The sequence below is a fragment of the Phyllostomus discolor genome, chromosome X (genome assembly GCF_004126475.2).
Source record: "Phyllostomus discolor isolate MPI-MPIP mPhyDis1 chromosome X, mPhyDis1.pri.v3, whole genome shotgun sequence".
Lineage (NCBI taxonomy): Eukaryota > Metazoa > Chordata > Mammalia > Chiroptera > Phyllostomidae > Phyllostomus > Phyllostomus discolor.
The window spans coordinates 76,308,646-76,332,383 of record NC_050198.1 but is presented as its reverse complement, the minus strand read 5'-3'; the positions used below and the strand labels follow the sequence as shown (position 1 = coordinate 76,332,383).

General features: G+C 35.9%; 1 pseudogene; it reads right to left on the bottom strand.

Annotated features, from left to right (window-relative positions):
* Positions 1-829: 829 nt before the first annotated feature.
* Positions 830-23,738, bottom strand: part of LOC114505224 — a 41,568-nt pseudogene continuing 18,659 nt past the window's right edge.

Sequence of the window (23,738 nt, the reverse complement as noted above, 5' to 3'; positions counted from 1 at the left end):
CATCTTGGCCGGAACTCCCACAATTTTATTTTCAAAAACAACTTTATTCATGACACATATTTTTTAAAAAACTCCCACCTGCTGAAAATGACCTAAAAATATAAACACAATCCACCTCCCACCTCCCTGCACACTTCCTCCCATTCCTTCCACATGAAAGAGGAGAAATTGCAAAGAAAAAACTGAAAAAGAAAAAAATGCTCCCAAACCCCCAAAACAAGGTAGTGCATTCCCCCAGGGGGTAGGGGAATTTACACTGGAGCAGCTGGAAGCAGAATGGAGATCTTCCAGCTACAGAAACCTGCAAAGAAAGACACTCAAAACAGAAAAAGACACACAGAAGGAAGCAAAATAGATCAGCAGGCAATCTGGAGGAACAAGGAGCCAGAAAAGAGGGATGGACTGGGTGGTTGACCTGGCAGGACAAGAGCAGGCAGGAGGGCACTGTGAAAGTGAAGGAGAAGTAACAGGAGGGAAAGTAACAAGCAGAACAACTTGTGTCCTTCCAGAGCCCTGGGTACAAAAAAACAAAAACCCTCCTTCCATCCATGCCTACTTATCCTTGAACAGCCCCCGAGGGGGTGAAGTGAGACAAGGAAACCGGGAGCAGCTTGCACAGTTGAGTCCATGGCGAATCTCCAGAGTGAATGAGCAGCCCCCTACCCCACTCCCTGAGCCTTCTCCTACCCCCCAAAGCAGGTCCTTCCTCAGCAGTTAGTTATGATATTCTCACCCCTTCCACAGTATATCTTTTTTAAAATATTTTTCCATCAAGGTCATCTTCTGGGGTTTTTTTTGTAATTATTTTTCCTTCTTTCCTATTTTTCCTTCTATCTCCTCTTTATACACATTGTTTTATTAAGGAGAATACCATGAAGTCTCTCTAGCCCAGCCCCTGTAGATGCAACCTATGGCTTAGTGTTAAAACCACTGTAGATTGAGATCGGGAACTGCTGTACTTAGTGGTCCGTGCACAGTATCCGGCTCATGGGAAACCTCGGTGTGTTGTGCTGATGCCTGGTCTGTTGGTTTGCTTTGAGGTCACCTTGATTTGTCTCCCTCTAAACAGGGACTCATCTGAGGCCAGGGAAGTCCTCCCTGACTCTGTCTGAGAACTATATATGCAAACCTTTTGGGATGGCCACTAAATTTGTCACAGAGTATGGTAACATAGTTAACTGAACCACAGCCATGAAAGTGTGCTTCCAGCTCCTCTGCTGTTGCACCATAGTCCACATTGCCAACATAGATGGAGCAGGCATCAGCCTCCATCTTCTCAATAGAGATGATCACTGGGCCAGCATTGCCTGGAGGTGGACTCATATTCATCTGCTTCTCTACTTTGTTCCATGGCTCCTTTAGCTTCTCCGCTTCTTCCTCCATCTCCCTGAGTTGAGTTTTGATCACTTCCAGCTCTGGGTCTTCAATGGCACCATCCCCCAGATCACCCTGGACCAGTCCCAACTCCTCCTCCACTTCCTGGCTGACAGGGACTCCTGAGCCAGGCCCAGGGCCCAAAGTTCCCACTGGGGTGCAGGGCCAAGGCAGCTCCTCTTCAGGCTCAGGCTCCTGCTTGGGCTCTGGCTTGAGCTCCAGCAGCAGTTCCTCAGACTCCAGGCCATTCCAATAGTCCCCTGCACCCCCTCACCCAATCCTGCCCCCACTCCAGGCACAAGATGGCACAGCCACCTGACCCTGAGCCCTGGTGCAGACATTGCCCCAGACATGACGTTTTTATAGTTATTATTTGTTATTCATTTGTAGTTTAATTCTCTAAGGAAAAAGAATATACAATATTTATTATTTCAGTCTTTTAAAGGTGTTGGCATATGCTTTATGGCCTATACTCATGTACCTGGAATATAATGTGTATTCTTTTATTGTTTATCTCCACTTTCAATATATATAGCAATTAAGTTAAATTTGTTAAAATGTTATTCAAATCCTCAACATTTATATTGCCTTTGTATATTTTTCTATCAATTAGAGACATATGTGTTAAAGTCTCCTATTGTGATTACTAACTTGTTTATCTCTCATTTTACTTCTCTCCATTCATAAATTATATATTTTGATAATATGCTATTAGGTAAATAAAAATATATTTTTATACCTTCTGGATAGGTTGGCTTTTTTATTATTATAAAATATACTATTGTATTAAATATGTATATTCCCATGCAGGTACTAGAAATATTGGGGCAATCACTTAGTAAATTATATAAATGTTTAATCTCTATGCTATAAACCTGACACATATATAAATAATACTGAATGTTCACTGTCATTGAAAAATTTTAAAAATGTTTCTGACTTTAACATCTAGTTTGTCTGATATTCATAAAATAGAACCTCATCTTTCTTTTGGTTAATGCTTGCATAGTATATCATGTTGCACCCTCTTACTGTGTATTTATATTTATAGAGTGTCTCTTACAAGTAGCACTGAGGGTTTTTTCTTTCCTTTTGAAAATTCACTCAGACAATTTTTCTTTGATAATTGGAATATTGACTCATTTTTAAATTTTATTTTTCAATTACAGTTTACATTAAATATTATTCCACATTAGCTTCAGGTGTATAGCACAGCTGTTAAACAATCATATCATTTACAAAGTGTTCCTTCTGATATTTCCATATCACCATACTCTTTATTCAATTTTTAATGTACTTACTAGAATAATTAGATTTAACCATCATCTTAGTCTTTATGTTCTATTTGCATTACCTTGACTATTTCTCTTTTTAATTTTTTTTCTGTCTATTTTTGTGTCAACATTTTTATTAGCTTTGTATTTATACATTCTTTTACTATTGTTTTGGTATTTACCCTAAAAATAACCAGTATTTTTGAGTTATTGGAGTATAATATATATTAGTTTTTCACCACTTTTCAACAATTTATGGTCCTTTTTGCCTCTCTCACCTCTGCATTGTCATTGTCTTGTACTTTAGATCATATATTTCAACATCACAAAACATTTTCATTTTTCTTATTTCATATTGTCAGTATTTGTTATTATTTACATACAGTACTTATTATAAAGAAAATTACTATTCATTTAAATATAGTCCCTCCTATGCCTCATACAGAATAATTTTCACATGAATCTCAGATTTCTCTAGCAACAAACAACATTTGTGGGCCCAGACCTATTTATACTCAAAAGCAACAGACAGAACATGAATAGCCTTTTCTTTATTATCATGAGGTCACATGTGTGTTTGCTTATACATTTCTACTATGAAACATTAAGAAATAAATCACTTAGAACAGCTAGTACAGAACATAAAATCCATTTTAATCTTTATATCAATTGGACTTTGTACAGTGAAAAGTGGATCATGTTTATCTACTTGATCCCCCTTAATTTTGTATGATCTCCTGATTTCTTCCAGCCTATTTTGAAATATATGATTCTTCCCTTCTACATTAATTTATTCATTGATGCTTCCTATATATCTGACTATGGTGACTCAGCATACTTAGAAATTATACCTGAATCTTTTTTAGTCACCCATAGATGATCCTTCTTACACTTCAGATAGAGGAATGGAGTTTATACAGTATATATAGAAGTAAGACTATAAATGCACATAGTCATGTATTTTTAATTTTTGAACCATATACATATGTTATATATTCAAAAATATAATTAAATGAAAAGGGAAACAGTCCTGGCTTGTGTGGCTTAGCTGGTTGGAGCATTGTCCCATAAACCGAAACGTTGCAGGTTTGATTCCTGGTCAGGAAACATACCCAGGTCTCAGGTTCAATCTCTAGTTGGGGCATGTATGGAGGCAACCAGTTGATGTTTCTCACATTGATGTCCCTCTCACTTTCCCTCTCCCTCTCCCTTTCTCTTTCTCTAAAAGCAATGAAAAAATAACAAATGTCCCCAGGTGAGGATTTAAAAAAACGTAAAGGGAAACAGTGAAATCTAAAATTGAATATAAGCCAAAATAAGCAAACATAACTGCATGTAAAATTGGTAGAATAACTACACACAAAAATAACTTTAATTGACTTTTGAACATAGGCTTCAGACTGTACATCTTTAGTAGAATATATTTTAGAGGCAAAGAAAAAGGCCCTGGCTGGTGTGGCTCAGTGGATTAAGTGTGAGCCTGTGAACCAAAGGGTCTCTGGTTTGATTCATAGTCAGAGCACATGCCTGGGTGGCAGGTCAGGTCTCCAGTGGGGGCCACGTGGGAGGCAGCCACACATTGATGTTTCTCTCACTCTCTTTCTCCCTCCCTTCCCCTCTCTAGGAATAAGTAAATTAATTGTTTTAAAGAATTTAAAAAGCAAGGAAAATTAAAAATCCTCTTAGTAATTTTACTCTTAGCAGCAATATTGGCATTGTAATTTTGAAGCTTGTATGTATATTGTAGGGTAAATCAAATAAAATAATGTTTATGTGCTAACCTTTCTTAAGAACCAAAGAGAAAAGACATACATTAAACCAAAACAATTTAAGAAAAATTGATTTAAAGTTTAATTTTAATTGAGCATATCCTTAAGAATTTATGATTTTCTTTATTGTTGTTGTCATTAGCATATTGCCTAGCTTGCTCCAGTGAAGGCCCAAATACAATGACACCAGTAACAATGTGCACACCTGGTCCCCAGAACTTCGTTTCAAAATACTATTTCTGATAAAAAAAAAAAAAGGCTATGGCTCCTTGTTGAAATGGTTTATTCCTGGGGTGGAATAGAGAAAGTGCAGGATTAGATATGGACATATGACTAGGGCAGAATGCAATGAAGAATATCGATAGTTTACAAATAACAGAAATTGGCATTTTTATAAACAGAGCTTTCGATGTTCAGCTGTAATCTGATAATAAAATGAAGATTTCAGACCTGAGGCAGTGAATTAAAAGTAGTAACAATGTATAACACATTTTACTTGTTTACCATATGAGGTTTTTTTTCTCTAATGAAATTTTATTGTGAATCAGCTTTCAATATGTTCTTAATGTTTCACATAAATCCACCTCAGTAATTATCTGATCCACTGAATCATTTAACAGTATTTTTGATCCGAGTTCTAGGAAGGGGGACCCCCCCAAAAGCTGGAATTATCTTCTGGATGGCAGGCCCTGATAGTACAGGCTTTCCCAACTGGGTGAGTGTTCTACGAACCCATCTGTATCAGTGCACCAGCTGGTTGTGTTGTGAGAGGCTGCATTCAGCTTCAATGAATTTTTTTTGAAAATTCGATGTGTTTGCCCATCTCATGATGGATGATTTATGAACACACCTGCCCACACCACATTGAGTGTTCAACAGTTTTTGGCCACAAACAGCATGACCCCCATGCCCCACCTTCCCTTTTCACCCAATCTTGCCTGAGGCAACTTTCTTTTGTTTCCCAGATGAAAAATTCCTGAAATGGAAATGTTTTGCTGATGTGGAAGAGGTGAAACAAAAAACAGCAGGAGCAAAAAATAGCATCAAAATCTACAAGATCAAAAACTGTTTTGAGCAGTAGAAAAAAGTCTCAATAGGTGTAGTGCATCAAATGGAGAGTACTTTGAAGGTGACCAAAGTTTAACATGTAAGAATAAATGCACAACTCTTTAAAAGATTTTATTTATTTATTTTTAGAGAGAGGGGAAGGGAAGGGAAAAAGAGGGAGAGAAACATCAATGTGTGGTTGCCCCTCACACATTCCCAGCTGGGGACCTGGCCCGCAACCCAGGCATGTGCCCTGACTGGGAATCAAACCGGTAACCCTTTGATTTGCAGGCCAGCACTCAATCCACTAAGCCACACCAGCCATGGCAAATCACAATTTTTCTATAAATAAATTCCAGTTTTGTGGGGTCCCCCTTGTATATTTCTACATTATCTTTGTAATAACTGTTTATTTGAGGTTGGCATGTCAAAAACATATTACTAAAGCTGTAATTAATGTTTTGGATGGCTCTGAGTAATCATATGGTATGTGTTACATCCCTCAATTATCCCCTGAATGGTATAATGGATATATTGTAAAATCTGTTGAATTCTAATTGTGGAGTAGAATGTGTTTGCATGTATGTGAAGGTATGTATTTATAAATGAATAATGCTGCAATTTGTTTTTCAAACAGCTATTCCTACTTTGTATCATTTATTGCCAGTGAATATATCCTGCACATAAACAAATTCTTTCTTAGTATAATTTGGTAACACACTAGTAATTCATAAAATTATCTTAGCCCTGAGAGTTTGATCTGGTTGAAACTACATTGTTAATTTGTTTAGATATTAGCCTTAAAATACATAGCTCCTTCCATACTTTTACTAATGCCTACTTATCTGTATGTTGAAAAAATGCATTGAATATTCACTTTATTGTTTTCTAATGTCTTTATTGCAATATAATTTATATAACACAAAGCTCACCATTTCAGTGTACTATTTAATGGTTTTTGGTACATTTACAGATGTGTAACCTTGTCAGTACCTAAATTTAGAACATTTTTATCACTCATACAGAAACCCCATACCAATTATAGGCACTCCCCATACCCTCTGCTCCCAGCTCCTGGCAAGTACATACTAATCTGCGTTCTGTCTCTATGGATTTGCCTATTCTGTACATTTCATATCAAAGGAATCATATGATAGGTAGTCTTTCTTGACTGGTTTCTTCCACTTTCCATATTTTAGAGATTCATCCATGTTATAGCATTAGTACTTTATTTAATTTTATAGCTGAATAATAATCCATTGTGTGGATACATCACATTATATTTATCCATTCATCAATTGATAGATAGTTGGGTTGTTTTCACTTTTTGACCAATATGAATAATTCTGTTATAAACATTGTTGTATACATTTTTATGTTAGCACATGTCTTCAAAGCTAACATATGTTTTGCATGCTATCTTGGGCATACACTGAGGTCTGCCCAGAAGGTATCCAGCCATGTAATGTGAAAAATAGACATTAATTGAAGAAGATGCAAGATATAAGAAACATTGTACATAGGACAATGATGTCTCAGTCCCCTTCAAAGTAGGGACCTTGGGACCTTACCCAGTTCCATTCTTCATCAGCTGCCTCCTTGTATTTTCCTGAATCTAATTGATGGTCTGAAATCTCTCCCCTTCATTATGAAGCTGACAATCACCAGTTGGCCATAGCTGCAGCCTCATGAATCATCCCAATAGTTTCAGCAGAAGAACGGTCAAGTTTAATGCACAATTGAATGCAAATTCATTGCTCCACTTGCTCAGTCATTTTGAATGTGACAGCCACACAGTACACATGCTCACTCAATTGCCCCCACTGACTAGTACAGCAAAGTTGTCATTGTTCACACATGCATATTCCAGTCTGCTCCCCTTGGCTGCCGAGTTACATCAATGTCACCCAAACCATTCTCATTATATTAACAATGGCTGGACTTTTTCTGGACAGACCGCATGTAATTATGAGTGAAATGATACTGTTGCATACAGTCATGCACCACATAACAATGTTTCAGTCAATTGCAAAAACACATTTATGATGGCAGTCCTGGAAGTTTATAATGGAGTTAAATTTACTGTAAGAAATGCGAGGATATGTGCTTCAGGAGAATTTTTTTTCTCTGATGGGCACAGTATCTACGAAACCTGACAATAGATTCCCTCTCACCCAGAGCACCTAGGTTTTGAGTGTAGAGATCACATCCTAATCAATCACTGACCTGTTTCAGCACAGAACAGCCTGTGCCTCCAACACTTCATATTCAGAGGGCACCATAGCCCTCCCAGATCTAGCTTGAGGGTCTTCGGTGTACATTGCTGTAAATCCTTGAAGACCTAAGAACCTGTAAAAGGACATAGGTCCATAGGAGCTACCTTAACATATAGTCTAATAAGGTGCACATAACCTTCCCATGTGCTGATATTTCCTGTATTTACCAGGCACAGTTGTTAGTGAATGGAGAATATTTAGTTTCTCTGTGTATCTTTTTGGTGTCTTTCTACACATTGTGGCTAAATCTGAGGGAGGGGAAACAGAGCACTTATAATCTATTAGTTTTTGGAATAAAATTTAAAGGTTTCTATATCCAATATTAAAATCATTTCGTATAACTTTCTAATAGCAATTTTTAAAGAAGCTTATGTGGTGGTGCATTTCCTTTAAAGGCTTACTTTCCTTCCTCCTATTTCCTTAGTTTGCATGACTGTGAAAATTCAGTATTCAGTTTTAAGTCAGCTGCAAATGACTCTTCTTTGTAACATAGGGATGGCGGAGAATTTCACAGGTCAACCATAGCCATTGCAAAGAGTCAGTTCCTTTTATGCTTTTCAAATTAACTGCCTTTCTGTCCCATCAATTGTCTCCTGGTTTTCAGGAATAAATTCAAGCCTCTGAGCAGCTGTGGATACTGATACTCAATTTGTCCAGAGTTTAAGGGATGTCAATCAAGGTCCTTTTTGTCAGTCTTAGAAGAATTTTCATTCCCTTCTAAAGACTCACATTTTTCTATCTCAGCAGGAAAAAACATGAAATACATTTATTACCATTTATGGGGATAGTACTACAGTACATACTTTCTGGAACTTCTTTAGGGAGAGTATTTTCAGTACTTGATTTTATTTGTAATTGTTACTGTTTGTGTTTAGCTAGATATTGAGATGGGGAACAAAAGGGATTTAGGCACTGAGCTTAATAACATGGGAAGAATGAGCCTGTTTGCCTCACCAGGAAACTACAGCTTCACCCCCCACGGGATTACAGCATCATGCTCTACCAAGGGGATTAATATCCCTCCCTTCCTCCCCCTGGTACCTGATTTTTGGGGTGCACAGGGAGTGGTGCTGGACAATAGAAGCCTGCCAGTCCAACTGGGTGGTGGACCCTATCCAAAACCCACAAAAGTTTAGGAAGTAGATGGGTCATTTTGAGAAAGCACCTGGTCCACACCCAAGCTAATATAACCCCTGGAAAATAGAGAAGTTTCTCTCTATCTCTCTCTTTCTCTCAACCCGTACTGCACAGTGCATGTACCTATTCTTTACATGGTCATGTGGCCCTAGCAGCCACATGGCCCATGGCCTCCAGCAGGGAGCCTGAATACCAAAGCACAGCAAAGACTTCAGCTGGAAATACACCCTAAGCTAGCTGGATGCTAGACTGTATTTTAATCTGAAGCATAGACTCTGGGCAGTGGTCTTCATCCTGGCCCTACTGAAGACAAGATTGGACATTTTCCATGGTGAAATAGATGGAGATGGCACATTTGAAGGTCAGGAGGGGAACCCCCTTAATTGTACATCATCCATAAACCATACCACAGGGCTCCATCCTCCCATGCAGGTCTCAGGAAGTTCTTTTCCTTTAGACACTGCAAGAACCCTACTTCCACAGAAAACATAATAATAAAATTTCAATAACCACTGTTGGCTTCTCTTTTAATAGAAATTTTCAAACTTATATACTAAAAATATGTTGTTGAACCAACTAGTATGTTTTAATCAAATAACAGAGGACTTATAATGAAAACAATCCTAGGCTCTACACTTCCCCCAAGGGAACCATTCCTAATATTTTAACTCCCTCTTCTGGTCCTCACTTCTGTCTCTAAGTAATATGCTTATACTGCTGAATCTTGACTGATCAATCTTTTGACTTCCTGATATAAAAGATTAGAAATAAGTTTACTTATACTCGACCAAGGAAATACCATGAAAATAAAATTACATCTTTATTTTAGTACCTGTATTTATTGTTTTTATAAATAATATACCCTACTGTCTTCTTCCATCACATATGAACAGGTCTTTCAATTTGCACTTTGTGAGATAAGAACATTAGTAGTTGTATTTCCAATTGAGTTCTCTTACTCCTTTCCATTACCTCACATTTGTTATGTATACCTATACTTTTTCACTGTAAATGTTAAGAACATTTACATAATTTTCAATCATAGAATGTAAATTGTCCAGACTTTGTCTACAGATTATTCTAAAAGTTGAAAATAAAAGAACAGTGTTTACATTAGTATAAGAACATAAAGGAAATGAATAAATATATATACTGTAACTGAATTTCTTATTTCACTCCAACTTTTTACTTTTGCTGGGGTTTCTTATTAAATACTCTTTATTGAGATACAAATCACATACCATAAAATTCACTATTTAAAGTGGACAGTTCAGGATGTCAGTATATTCACAGAGATTTGCTGCCATCACCATAATCTAAGATTAGATTTTTATAACTTCAGAAAACCCCCAAAAACAAACACAAAGCCTGTACCCATCACCACTTACTCCCAATACCCCTGAACTAATTATCTGATCCTCTTAATCTTTTCCTGTCATGTTTTCTTTTTGAGTTCCTTTCAGTAGTTTCTGCCCTTCTACACATTTGTCTGTTTTATCTAGTTAACTGATTTTTTGACATATAATTGTGTATCATATTCTCTTACAGTCCTTTTTATTTCTGTAAAGTCAATATTCTATTTCAGTCAAAGAATATATATCATATGATTTAAATCATTTTAAATTTATTGGGCTTTTTTGTCTTAAAATATCATTTATCATAGAGAATATTCCATCTTCATTTCAGAAGAATGTTTATTCTGCTGCTATTAAATTGTGTTTTATACATGTCGGGTAGCTCTACTTTGTTTCTAGTGTTGTTCGTGTCTCATATTTCCTTGTTTTAAGCCATGTCATCTATTTAGCAAAGGGAGGTATTTATGTGCCCTACTGTTATTACTGAATTGTCTATTTCTCTCTTAATTTTTTTCAGATTCTAATTCTTAAATTTTGGATTTAGGTTGTTAGGTAAATTTATGTTTATAATTGTTATATTTTGTAGAAAACAACTATTCTTATCATTATAAAATTGCATTTTTTGCCTTCAAGTGTATTGTATCTTGTATTAGTATATCTATCTACTTCAGCTCTTTTTTGCATATCCTTTGCATAGTAAATATCTTTACATCTTTATACATTCAAATAATTTGTGTCTTTAAAATGTATTTCCTACAGACCACATATTTGAATCATTCTTTTATCCATTAATGCAAAAATTCTAAACAAAATATCGGCAAATTGAATTTTGATGTATGAAAAACATAATATATCAAAACCAAGGAGGTTTGTCCCAGGTGTACATGATTCATTTAAAATTCAAAAATTAAGCCCTGGCTGGCATAGCTCAGTGGATTGAGCGTGGGCTGGGAACCAAAGTGTCCCAGGTTCGATTCCCAGGCAGGGTACATTCCTGGGTTGCAGGCCAGAAGCCCCAGCAACCGCACATTGATGTCTCTCTCTCTCTCTCTCTCTCTCTCTCTCTCTCTCTCTCTATCTCCTTCCCTTCCCTCTCTAAAAATAAATAAAAAATAAAAATCTTTAAAAAAAATTCAAAAATTAATAATCATTGAATAAAAAATCAATAATCATACATTCTTATTTTAATGTAAAAAGGAGAAAATACACTATGATAATCTCAATTGAAATATAATAAAACTGATAAACTTAGACCCTTACTCCTGATAAAATTATCAAGAAGTAGTTTCATTTTTACTTTTTTTAGGAAAATCCATACTGTTTTCCACAGTGGCCACACCAGTCTGCATTCCCACCAACAGTGTACTAAGTTTCCTTTTCTCCACACGCTCATCAGCACTTGTTGTTTGTTGATTTGTTTATGATGGCCATTCTGACTGGTGTGAAGTGGTATCTCATTGTGGTTTTAATGTGTGTCTCTCTGATGGCTAGTGATACTGAGCATGTTTTCATATGTTTCTGGGCACTGTGTATGTCCTCCTTGGATAATTGTTCTGGTCTTTTGCCCTTTTTAAAATTGGATTGTTTGTCTTCTTGGCATTGAAACTTTTGAGTTCTTTATATATTTTGGAGATAAAACCCTTGTATGAGGTACCATTGACAAATATATTTTCCCATGTGGTTTATTCCCTTTTCATTTTGCCAATGTTTTCTTTAGATGTGCTAAAGCTTTTTAATTTGATGAAGTCTCGTTTGTTTATTCTTTCCTTTATGCCCCTTGCTCTAGGGGATATATCCATGAAAATATTGATGTGTGGAATATCTGAGATTTTCCTGCCCTTCTACTGCTGGGACTACACCTCAAGAACCTTTAAACAGCAATTCAAAAGAACCTATGCACCCCAATGTTCATACCAGCACAATTTACAATAGTCAAGTGCTAGAAGAAGCCTAAGTGCCCAACAGTAAATGAACGGATCAAAAAACTGCACAGCAGGAAGAAATAAGGACCTCCTACCATTTGTGACAGCATGGATGGATCTGGAGAGCATTATGCTGAGTGAAATAAGCCAGGCAGTGAAAGACAAATACCATATGATCTCACCTATAAGTGGAACCTAATCAACAAAACAAACAAGCATGCAAAATGTAACCAGAGACACTGAAATAAATAAACTGACAGTGACCAGAGTGAAGGGGGAGGGGGATTACAGGAGAAAGATGGGGAAGGGTCATCAAGGAACATGTATAAAGGGCCCATGGACAAAACCAAAGGGGGTAAGGATTTTGTGTGGAAGGTGGGGGTGGGTGGGGCAGGGGAGAGTGGTGGGGGAAATCAGAGACAACTGTACTTGAACAACAATAAAAAAAGAAAAATATTACAGCAAATGTGAACAATTTTTAATGCTCAAAAAATGTTGAAGTTCATGGCCTTTATCTTCAATTTTGTAAAAATTTTCAACATATTTTTTATTAAATTATCTTACACACATGCATGTACGTGTGTAAAGTGCTCTCCCTTCCCCAAATCTTTCCTGGTGAGAAATCTAAATGAGTTTGCTTTTCTAAATATGTCTTCTTACTTTTACAATAAATCCTCACAAATATTTTACTGTGAAAAAAAAGATTGGGATTAAAGAGAACTTACTTAAATCTAAAAAAATCCTATAATAAAGCTACAGTAAACATTAAATTTAGTGATAACTAAACTCAATTCTCCTAAAAACAGGAGTATTGCACAGATGCTTATTATTACCCCTTTTATTAAACATTGTACTGGAGATACTAATCAGTGCTATTAAGCAAGAAGAAAAAAATAAAATGCATAAGAATAAGACAAAAAGAAATAAAGCTTTCCTTATTTGAAGAATTAATTTTACATGATTTGCATATGTAAACAATCCAACATAATTTATAATTAGTATTAATAAGTTCATTGAGCAAAGTTGCTTGATACAGGGTTGGTATTTTTTTAAGATTTTATTTATTTATTTTAAGGGAGGGAAGGGAGGGAGAGAGAGAGAGAGAGAGAGAGAGAGAGAGAAACATCAATGTGCGGTTGCTGGGGGTTATGGCCTGCAACCCAGGAATGTACCCTGGCTGGGAATCGAACCTGGGACACTTTGGTTCCCAGCCCGCGCTCAATCCACTGAGCTACGCCAGCCAGGGCTAGAGTTGGTGTTTTTAAAACTGTGTTTACTGGGTGACCATAGGCAAATCAGTGGATCAAAAAATGTGGTTCATTTACCCAATGGAATACTATGCAGTAGAGAGAAAGAAGGAACTCCTACCCTTCGCAACAGCATGGATCGAACTAGAAAGTATTATGCTAAGTGAAATAAGCCAGGTGGTGAAAGACAAATACCATATGAGCTCACTTATAAGTGGAACCTAACCAAAAAAGAAAAAAGCAAACAAAATATACCCAGAGACATTGAAACCAATGACAGTAACCACAGGGGAGAGGAGAGGGAAATAACGTGGGAAAGAAGGTAAATTGACATAAATGAACATGAATGAGGGACCCATAGACAGAGCCAAGGGGGGTTGGGATTGAGAGTGGGAGGTGAACATGGGTAGCGTGGGGGAAAGTGGTCATGGGAAAATGCAGACAACTGTATTGGAACATCAATAAAAAATTTTTTTAAATGAAAGTAAGCTGTAGTATGCAAAAAATAATACTATTTATTTATATAACAACTACAAATAGAAAATAATCTTTAAAATAACCAAACCATTTTTAGTAGTACCAGAAATATCATAAAATATATTTAAGGCCTGTAAAGATAAAATTAGAAAACATTTTTTGTGAAAAATCAAAGGCCTAAATAAGTAGAATTTATCATGTTCATATATAGAAAGGTACAATATTGTAATGATATTTTTCCCACAAATTGATCTTGTTGATGAATCCCAATAATAATCCTAGTTTTATTTTTTGTGGAAATGGACAATTTGATTATAAACCTACATGAAAATAAAAATAGACAAGAATATTCAAAGTAATCAAAGTAGAAAAACAAAGTTAGAGGACTTACATTACTGTATATAAAAAGTATTATAATGCTACAAAAATTAGCCCTGGCTGGCGTAGCTCAGTGGATTGAGTGTGGGCTGCAAACCAAAGCTTTGCAGGTTCGATTCCCAGTCAGGGCACATGTCTGGGTTGCAGGCCATGACCCCCAGCAACCGCACATTGATGTTTCACTCTCTCTATCTCCCTCCCTTCCCTCTCTAAAAATAAATAAAATCTTTAAAAAATAATAATAATATACAACACCAAAATATAAAAAATGCTACAAAAATTAAGGGAGTATGCTGTTTCATTGTTTCATATAGAACAATAAAATAGCCTAGCAAGTCTAGAATTGGAACCACATATACATGGATACCTGCAGTAAAATGTGAAGAAGATATAAATTTTAACAAATAAATTTGATTACTAATATAGAAAAATTAATCTTGTGTCCAACTAGTCATACATGAACATCAATTACATATGGATTTTCTTATTATTTGTGATGTATAAATAGGATTAGATAACAATTTCTTCAAATGGACACAAAAAGAGTGAAGCAAAAAGAAAATAAATAAATTTCTGTTTATCAGAAGAGACCTTTAAGAATGCAAAGTCAAGCAACAGAGTGGAAAACACTTTTGCAGTTCAAATGCGCTAGAGTGGACTTGTATCCAGATATGTCAATACATCCTACAAAGCAACAGGAAAAGCAAACAACCCAAGAGAAAAATTAACACTTGAACAGACACTTCACAAAGGAGTATAACCAAATGGCCTATGGACAAAAAGGGGCCACACACTAAACCTGAGAAGCTCAGGGGAGGTGTACATGGTGGCCTTACAAACTCAGAGAGCAAAAGGAACCACACAAGATGATGTGCAATTAAAACTCTCTAAAGGGAAAGGGTATACAGGAACAAGATAAAGGACACATGGACAAAAACTGGGGGGGGGTGGAAATGGGAGGGAGGTGGGGAGGGATGGGTGGGTGAGCTGGGATGGGAGTAAAAGACAGAAAACTGTACTTGAACAACGATTAAAATAAAATTTAAAAAAAAACACTCTAAATGAAACCTAGTCACAGTGGATAGTCATGTGCTAAGCCTCCATCTTCCTTGACAAAGGTCAATCTTTACTTTAACAGAGCCTGTCTGTTGTCTTTCTGCATCTAAGATAACACGCCTTTGAAATGTCAGGGTAATTCTTTTTTTCCAGAAGCTTCAAGGCACAATCTCCCACCACAGTAGAGACCACAGAACCCCTCATTGTTATTGTTATCATATTGATTGTCAACTGTTAACTACCCTGTACCCACCAATGTAAAAGAAGTGTGTGTCTATTCATTTTACATTTTATCCAATCCTAGAGATTTCCCTGCTTTGCTTTCTTCCTCCTCTCTAATCTATCACCAATGGATTTCATGTAACCCATTTATTCCTCCTCCTTTGATTCTAATGTATAAAATAGGGTGCCAAACTGACATTCTCTGGAGAATTTCCTCAATCTGTTGATATTTTGCTTCCCAGCAATTGTTGTCAGTTTGGCTCAAATAAACTCATAAAAATTCTTACAGGTTTGAACGTTTCTTATATCAACAGGCCAATTAACATATGCAAAGATGCTCTCCTTCATAAGTCATCAGAGAAATGAAAACTAATGCCATATCATTATACACTCATCAAAGTGGTTAAAATAAAAAGGATAAAAAATAAAATTCTCTCAGGGATGTGAAACATTTGGAACTTTCATGTATTGATAGTAGGAGTGTGCACTGGTACAATCATTTTGGAAACCATTAGAATCCATATGAACTAAACATATACGTACTGTATGATACAACAATGCCACTTTTAGGTATGAACCCAACAGATATGCAAATGTATATTCTACAAAAAATATATACAAGAATGTTTACAGCAGTGCTATTCAACTAACTCAAAGAAGAACATGACTCAAATGTCCAAAAGACAAAAATTGAGAAATAAATTATGAAATATGTATACAATAAAATACCATGCAGGAATAAAAATATATAAACCACTTGCCCTGGCTGGTGTGGCTTAGTGGACTGAGCACCAACCCCCTGTGAAGCAAAGAGTGGTTAGTTCAATTCCCAGTCAGGGCACATGCCTGAGTTACAGGCCAGGTCTCTGATAGGGGGGTGCATGAGAGGCATTGGGAATTGAACCAGCAACCCTTCGGTTTATAGACTGACGCTCAATCCACCGAGCCACACCAGCCAAGGCTAATTCATAAAGTCCTTATAATGATTACTGGAGTAGAGATGGTAATGATTGGAAGGGCATATGAAAGGGACTCCTAATACATTGTCAATATTTTGTTTTAAAATCTGGGTTCTGGTTATATGGTATGATCAATTTAAAATTTCACCAATATATGATTATTAAGTGTACAATTCTCTGTGCTTATGTTAGACTTTTTTTAAGGAAGCAATAAAGGACTAATGATAAGAAAAACCTCACTATAGAGACACCCAGAGAGTCAGTGTTAAAAGTATTGAGGTCAGTATTTTGAAACATCCACAATCAGATCATTTCTCTCCGCCACCACTGATAATGCCTTGTTGCCAGCATTATCTCCCTTCTGGATCATTGCTAACGTTGTGCTTCCACCTCTGTTCCCTTCTCATGTGTTCTGTTAGATATAATCCGGTCTATATCAGGTCTCTTCTCAAATTCTTTAAAATAAAAGACACAGTCCTTAAAATAGTCAGAGGGCTCTATGTAATATGGGGCTTTTATCTTTCTGATCTAATCTTATAGTTTCAACTCTTGCCAAAATGGGCAACCTTGCCATTCTTCTAGCACTCAGCCATAGTTCTGCTTCAGGACTATTGCATTTGCTGTTCACTTTGAAACACACTTCTGTCAGATATACATAGAGCTCATTCACTTGCTCTTTTCAGATCTTTGTAGCCTTCTCAATGAGGCCTTTTCTAATTATCTTACTGAAAATTGTATATCAATTTTCCTACTTCTCCACAGATTCGTTGTTTTCCAACTATTTTCCTCTGTAGCACTTATCACTATTTGATATATTGTATTTGTCTGTTTTATGTTCCTTTGCACTACAATGTATGCAGAAGTAGAATAGTTTTTGAGGATTTTTCAGAACTGCATATTTACTTAGATATACAGGATGCAGCAAAGGTAAATTTACAGTTGTGAGTACACAAAATGCATTGTTTATTCCTGTATTATTATTTATTAGTTATTGCATTGTTTTCCATATGAAAACCTGTAAACCTACTCTCCCCACCCCCATATACATATAAATAAATGTGTTTGAACTAATTAATATATAACTAATAATAATATATAGCAGTGATTTTTACACTGGTGTGCTACAAGAAGTCTTGAAACATGCCATACCTGACTATTTAGTCAGGGTCACTGACCTCTTTTCCCTCAGGTTGTCAAATTAAAAAAAAAAATGACAACAGCCAACACAACTATAGCTCTCCAGTGTAAAGGAATCAAAATCATACCCATTTTTGTCAGATTAGCAAAAAATACATAAAATTTTTTGGTGTGCTGCAGAATGTTAGTAATTAGTTTATGTCTACATGAGATGAAAAGGTTGAAAATCACTGTATATACTTTAAGATTACTTTAAGGTTTAAATTAATGTCTAATACTTTTCAGTGCTTTTCCACATGTACTGTCATTCGATTCTCTAAGCAACTCCATCATAGATGTACAGTATATATTACTATCCCATTTTGTGAATGAGGAATTAGATTTAGAACACATAAGTAATATATCCAAGATTACACTGCTAGTATATGATCAGATCAAAACCAAGAATTTGATTCTTCTCTCAGCTCTGTGCCCTTCTCACTACATTAATGCAGGTATATATCTAGAATTTTAAAATATGAGATCTGATAACTTTTTGAGTATCCTTTAGAAAAGGTATCTGCCTTACAAAATTAGAACCATCCCTTCTTTTCTCAATGTCCTTTAATGTCCTGTGTTTATCATTCAAGAGGAAAAATGGTAGGTTAGATTATGTCTTGAAATAACTGGATTAGACTTAAGTGCCTATTATTAAATATTTTCCATATACTCTCTAATATGGTTACCTTTCAAAGATACTACAAGCACTAGTCAAAAGAACACCTGGTCTTCTCCATTCCATGGAATACTGGTCTTTACATAAATAAATAGAGAAATAGAGAAATAGAGAAATAAATAAATAAATAAATAAATAAATAAATAAATAAATAACAGGTGTCAGAGGCTTAACTATACATTTTTTTTAAACTTTATAAACCCAAGCTCTTAAATCCTATTGTGATAAATCTGTTGCAGTGATTCAGTTGAAAAGTTAAGATTCTGTGTGGCAAAATATGAAAATATTTTAAGACTGTCATTTACAAAATGAATTATTAAAGGCCTAATTTGGGAGCAGATGGGGAAACAAATTTTTGTGGTTCTGAAAAGATTCTGTTAAGTGGATGTGTAAACATTTCACAGAAAGGAAATGCTGAATGTCTCCTAGAGTTGGGACTTTTCAGAACTGCATATACATAAAAATTCACTCACATATGTCAAATAAGTGTGTACATGTGTGCATATGTATAAATTTCTATATATTTTTTATTTCTTTAAGTGTTTCCTCTGCTCCTTTCTCTGCGTGTGGAACAAAGTATTCCATGTCAGATGTTTCACTCATGCTTTTCATTTCTTTACTCTTTTGTACTATCATTTTGAAAAATCCCCTGAATTAGTTGTCCAGGTCATTAGATCAATCTTTAGCTGTGTTAATTTGATTTTTTCTTCTGCCTGAAGAACTTCTTTAATACGCTCATGGTTCAGGTTTGCTGGTGATAAATTATTTCAGATTATGTATGAGGGTTTTTCTTTCAATATTTTAAAGTTGTTGCTCCACTGACTTTTCGTTTGCATTGTTTGATGAGAAATCTGATGTCATTCTTCATTTGATTCTTTATACATAGAGTATCTTTTGCCTCCCCTGGTTGCTTCTAAGATTTTCTCTTCACTGCTGATTTTGAGTAATTAATTTTGATATGTGTTAGTGTAGTTACCTTCATGTTTCTTGTGCTTGACTGTCGTTGAACTTTTGGGGTATTTGTGGTTATAATTGTAATCAAATTTGGAAAATTTTCATCCATTTTAAAAAGATTTTTTGTGTTCTCTCCATTTTGAGGATTCTAAGTACACATATATTGGCTCACTTGACATTTCCCATAGTTGACCAATATTTTGTGTACTTTTAAAAATAACTTTTATGAGTTCCTTCTGGAAGTTTCTATTGCTATGCCCTCAAATATATTCATCTTCTGCTATGTTTAATCTGCCATTAACCCCATTCAATACATGTTTCATCTCAGACATTGCAATTTTTATTGATGTAATGTCAATCTGGTATTTTTTGTATCTTCAATGCAACAATTTAAACATCTTTTGCATTCTTTTAAAATAATTATAGATATACAGAAAAATTGTAAAGATAGTATAGAGTTCCCACACATCCCACAGACATTTTCTTGTATTAACTAACATCTTATATTAGAATGGTACTTCTGTCACAATAATAAGAAATATTAATACATTATTATTACCTAAATTAAATACATTATTAGAGTTTCCTTATTGTTACCTAATGTCCTTTTAATATTCTCAGATTCTATCCAGGATATCACATTACATTTATTCACCATGTCTCTTTAGTTTCCTATAGGCAGTGACAATTTTTAAAACTTTCTTAGTTTTTTTATGACTTTGACAGTTTCTAAGAGAACTGGTTAGGTATTTTGTACACTGTTTATCAGTGGGGATTTGGCTGATGTTTCCTCATTTGTCTGATAATTAAATTAGGCTTAGAGATTTTTGGTAGGAAGATCACCCAGGTAAATTGCTATTATTATTATGTCTTATCAAAGCTACATGGCTTATCATTCACCAGGTTGAGGTAGTGTTTCTTAGGTTTCCTTCCTCTTTTAACACTGTATTTTTTGGAAGAAAGTCACTATCTGTATCCCATAACTCCCCTGGGGAGTTATACTCCATCCCCTTGATGATGGAATGCCTACCTAAATTATTTGGAATTCTTCAAAATGGGAGATTTGTCTCTTATCTTCCATTTATTTATTACTACACCATTAATTGTATAAGTATGGGCTTATGAATATCTACTTTATACTTGGGGTTATAGGCTAATATTACATTGTTTTGATATTTAAATTAGTCTAACTTTGGCCACTAGGAGCTGTTTCAGTTGGACCTCATATTCCTTGACATACTTCCATCTCTTTTGTATCTTTAGCTCTTAATTTCCATAAATAAAAGATCTTCCAGTCTCATCCTATATATCCTCAGCTCCAGTCCTAGAATCAGTTATTTCTTTTTTTTAAAGATTTTATTTATTTATTTTTAGAGAGGGAAGGGAGGGAGACAGAGAGAGAGAGAAACATCAATGTGTGGTTGCTGGGGGTCATGGCCTGCAACCCAGGCATGTGCCCTGACTGGGAATTCAAACCTGCGACATTTTAGTTCGCAGCCCGCGCTCAATCCACTGAGCTACACCAGCCAGGGCAGAATCAGTTATTTCTACAAAGAAACTTAGTTTCTTTTCTTGTATAATGGTATTAGAAACCAAGATCTGAGTACGAGGAGTACTTTTACTACTAGAATGTCTTTGCTTCTACACTCACTGAGCTGAAACAGCAAAGATACATGTATACTAACCATTTATATTCACACACATTAAATATACATACAGTGTATTTATATTAAGCTAAATATATGTTCATAATAATGTATTCAACTCTAATTCATTAGCACATGGATCATAGTCTCCTCTCCTTGCTCATCTATAACCACCAACTCCAACAGTAAGAAATCTGGCTCCCAACATGCACCACCAATTAACTTAATTGTTAAGTTTTTGTATACCTATATATAGTTAACCCTTGAACAATATTGGCTGAACTATGTGTGTCCTCCTATACATGGATTTCTCCAATAAATACTGTAAATATAATTTCCCTTCCTTATCCTTTAATAACATTTTCCTTTCTCTAGCTTATTTTATTGTAAGAATACAGTATATACTACATATAACGTACAAAATATATTTTAATCAACTGTTTATGTTACTAGTAAAACTTTTGGTCAACATTAGGCCACTAATTGTTAAGCTCTTTGGAGAGTCAAAAGATACAAATGGATTTTTGACCATATGAGGAGTAAACACCCCTAACACCCGAGGTATTCAACCGTCAACTGTAATGGTTTCAGAATTATTACCCCATAGTCCCATAAGAAACAACTCAATCTGAATACAGTATTTATGTACATTTCCTTTAACTTTACCTTTACAGACTCCATTTCTTTCCAAAGTTACTCAGGTCAGTACCATATTCTACTACCCTCGTCAGTGATGTTGTTTCATACATTTGTGGTACAATTATATATATTTTTAAGTACAGTCTGTATTCTCTCCCAGGGTACCTCAACCTTCTAAATGATTTTTAAATATTTTAATACATTAAAATGTACTATTTGTGTTATAAAGTTCCATGGGTTTTGTCAAATGCATAATGGCATGGATCCACCATTACAGTATCATATAGAATAGTCTTACCGCCCCAATATTAAATTTTTAAGTATATTTTGTTGGTTATGCTATTACAGTTGTCCCAATTTTCCCCTTTGTCTCCCTCTGCCCAGTACCCCTCTTCCCTCCAGCAACCCCCCCTTAGTTCATGTCCATGGGCCATGGATGTAAGTTCTTCAGCTTCTCCATTTCCTATACCATTCTTAACATCCCCCAGTCGATTTTATACCTACCAATTATGCTTCTTAATCCCTGTACCTTTCCCCCCATTCTCTGCCTTCCTCCTTCCAGCTGATAACCCTCCAAATGATAGCCATGTCTGTGATTTGATTCCTGTTCTGGTTGTTTGCTTAGATTTTTTGTTTGTTTTTGCTTTTTACATTCAGTTGTTGATAGTTGTAAGTTTGTTGTCATTTTAATGTTCATAGATTTGATCTTCTTTTTCTTAAATAAGTACCTTTAACATTTCATGTAATAATGGCTTGTTGATGATGAACTCCTTTAGTTTTACCTTGTCTGGGAAATACTTCATCTGCCCTTCAATTCTAAATGATAGCTTTGCTGGATAGATCAATCTAGGTTATAGGTCCTTGCTTTCCATCACTTCGAATACTTCTTGCCGGTCCCTTCTAGCCTGCAAAATTTCTTTTGAGAAATCAGCTGACAGTCTTATGGGAACTTGTTTGTAGGTAACTCTGCTCTTCTCTTGCAGCTTTTAAGATTCTCTCTTTATCTTTAATCTTTGGCATTTTAATATATGTGTCTTGGTGTGGTCTTCTTTGGGCCCATCTTGTTTGAGACTCTCTGTGTTTCCTGGACTTGTATGTCTATTTCCTTCTCCAAATTAAAGAAATTTTCTTCCACTATTTTTTCAAATAAGTTTTCAATTTCTTGCTCTTCCTCTTCTCCTTCTGGCATCCCTATGATTCAGATGTTGACATTTTTGGAGATGTCCCAGAGTCTTCTTATACTTTCTTCATATTTTTCAATTCTTGTTCCTTCTGTTCTAGTTGAATGTTTATTTCTTCGTTATGTTTCAAACTGTGGATTTGAATCCTGTCTTCCTTCACTTCACTCTTGGTTCCCTGCAGATTTTTCTTAATATCACTTAGTGTAAACTTCATTTATTCCCTTATGTTTTTGCCATACTCAGTGAGTTGTCTGAGCATCCTAATCACCAGTGTTTTGAACTCTGCACCAACTAGGTTGGCTATCTCCATTTCATTTCATTCTTTTTGGGGGTTTTGCTCTGTTCTTCTATTTAGGCCATATTTCATTGTTTCCTCAATTTGGCAGCTTCCCTGTGTTTGTTTCTGTGTATTAGGTAGAGCTAGTTTGACTCCCTGCCTTACCACACTTGTTAAGTTGTATGGGGAAGAGCCTTAGGTATTCACCAGAGTGGGGCAACCTGTTTCATTGCTCTGTGGCTCTCTCTCTGTGTGTGGAGAGGTTGGAGAGTAGACAATGACACTTCCTGGCTTTTGTAGGTTTGCCTGGCATTCTCCCCATTCTTTATCACTTCACCTACTTCCCGAATGCAACTGGCACCCTTCTAGCTGTTGTCTTGGTGGTGATTCCCAGAGTGGGTGGATTGGCATACGTGCCAAGCCCACAGGGACCCTTTAAAAGGACTGTCCTGAGAAACTAGCAGTTTCTTTCACTGCCCCAATTCTCACAGGTTTTTACAGCAAGAGGTAATGGGACTTTATCTTCTCAGTGCTGGAACCCAGGGCTGTGCGGTCTGGCCTGCGGCTGGGATCGTTCACTCTTAAGGTATCACTCCCTATTTTTATCCACCACATGTGAATATGGGATTTCCCATTCTGCCACTGCTGCCTCCTCCACCTCTCTGTGCCACACCACCTCTCTGCATGTCTCCGCCC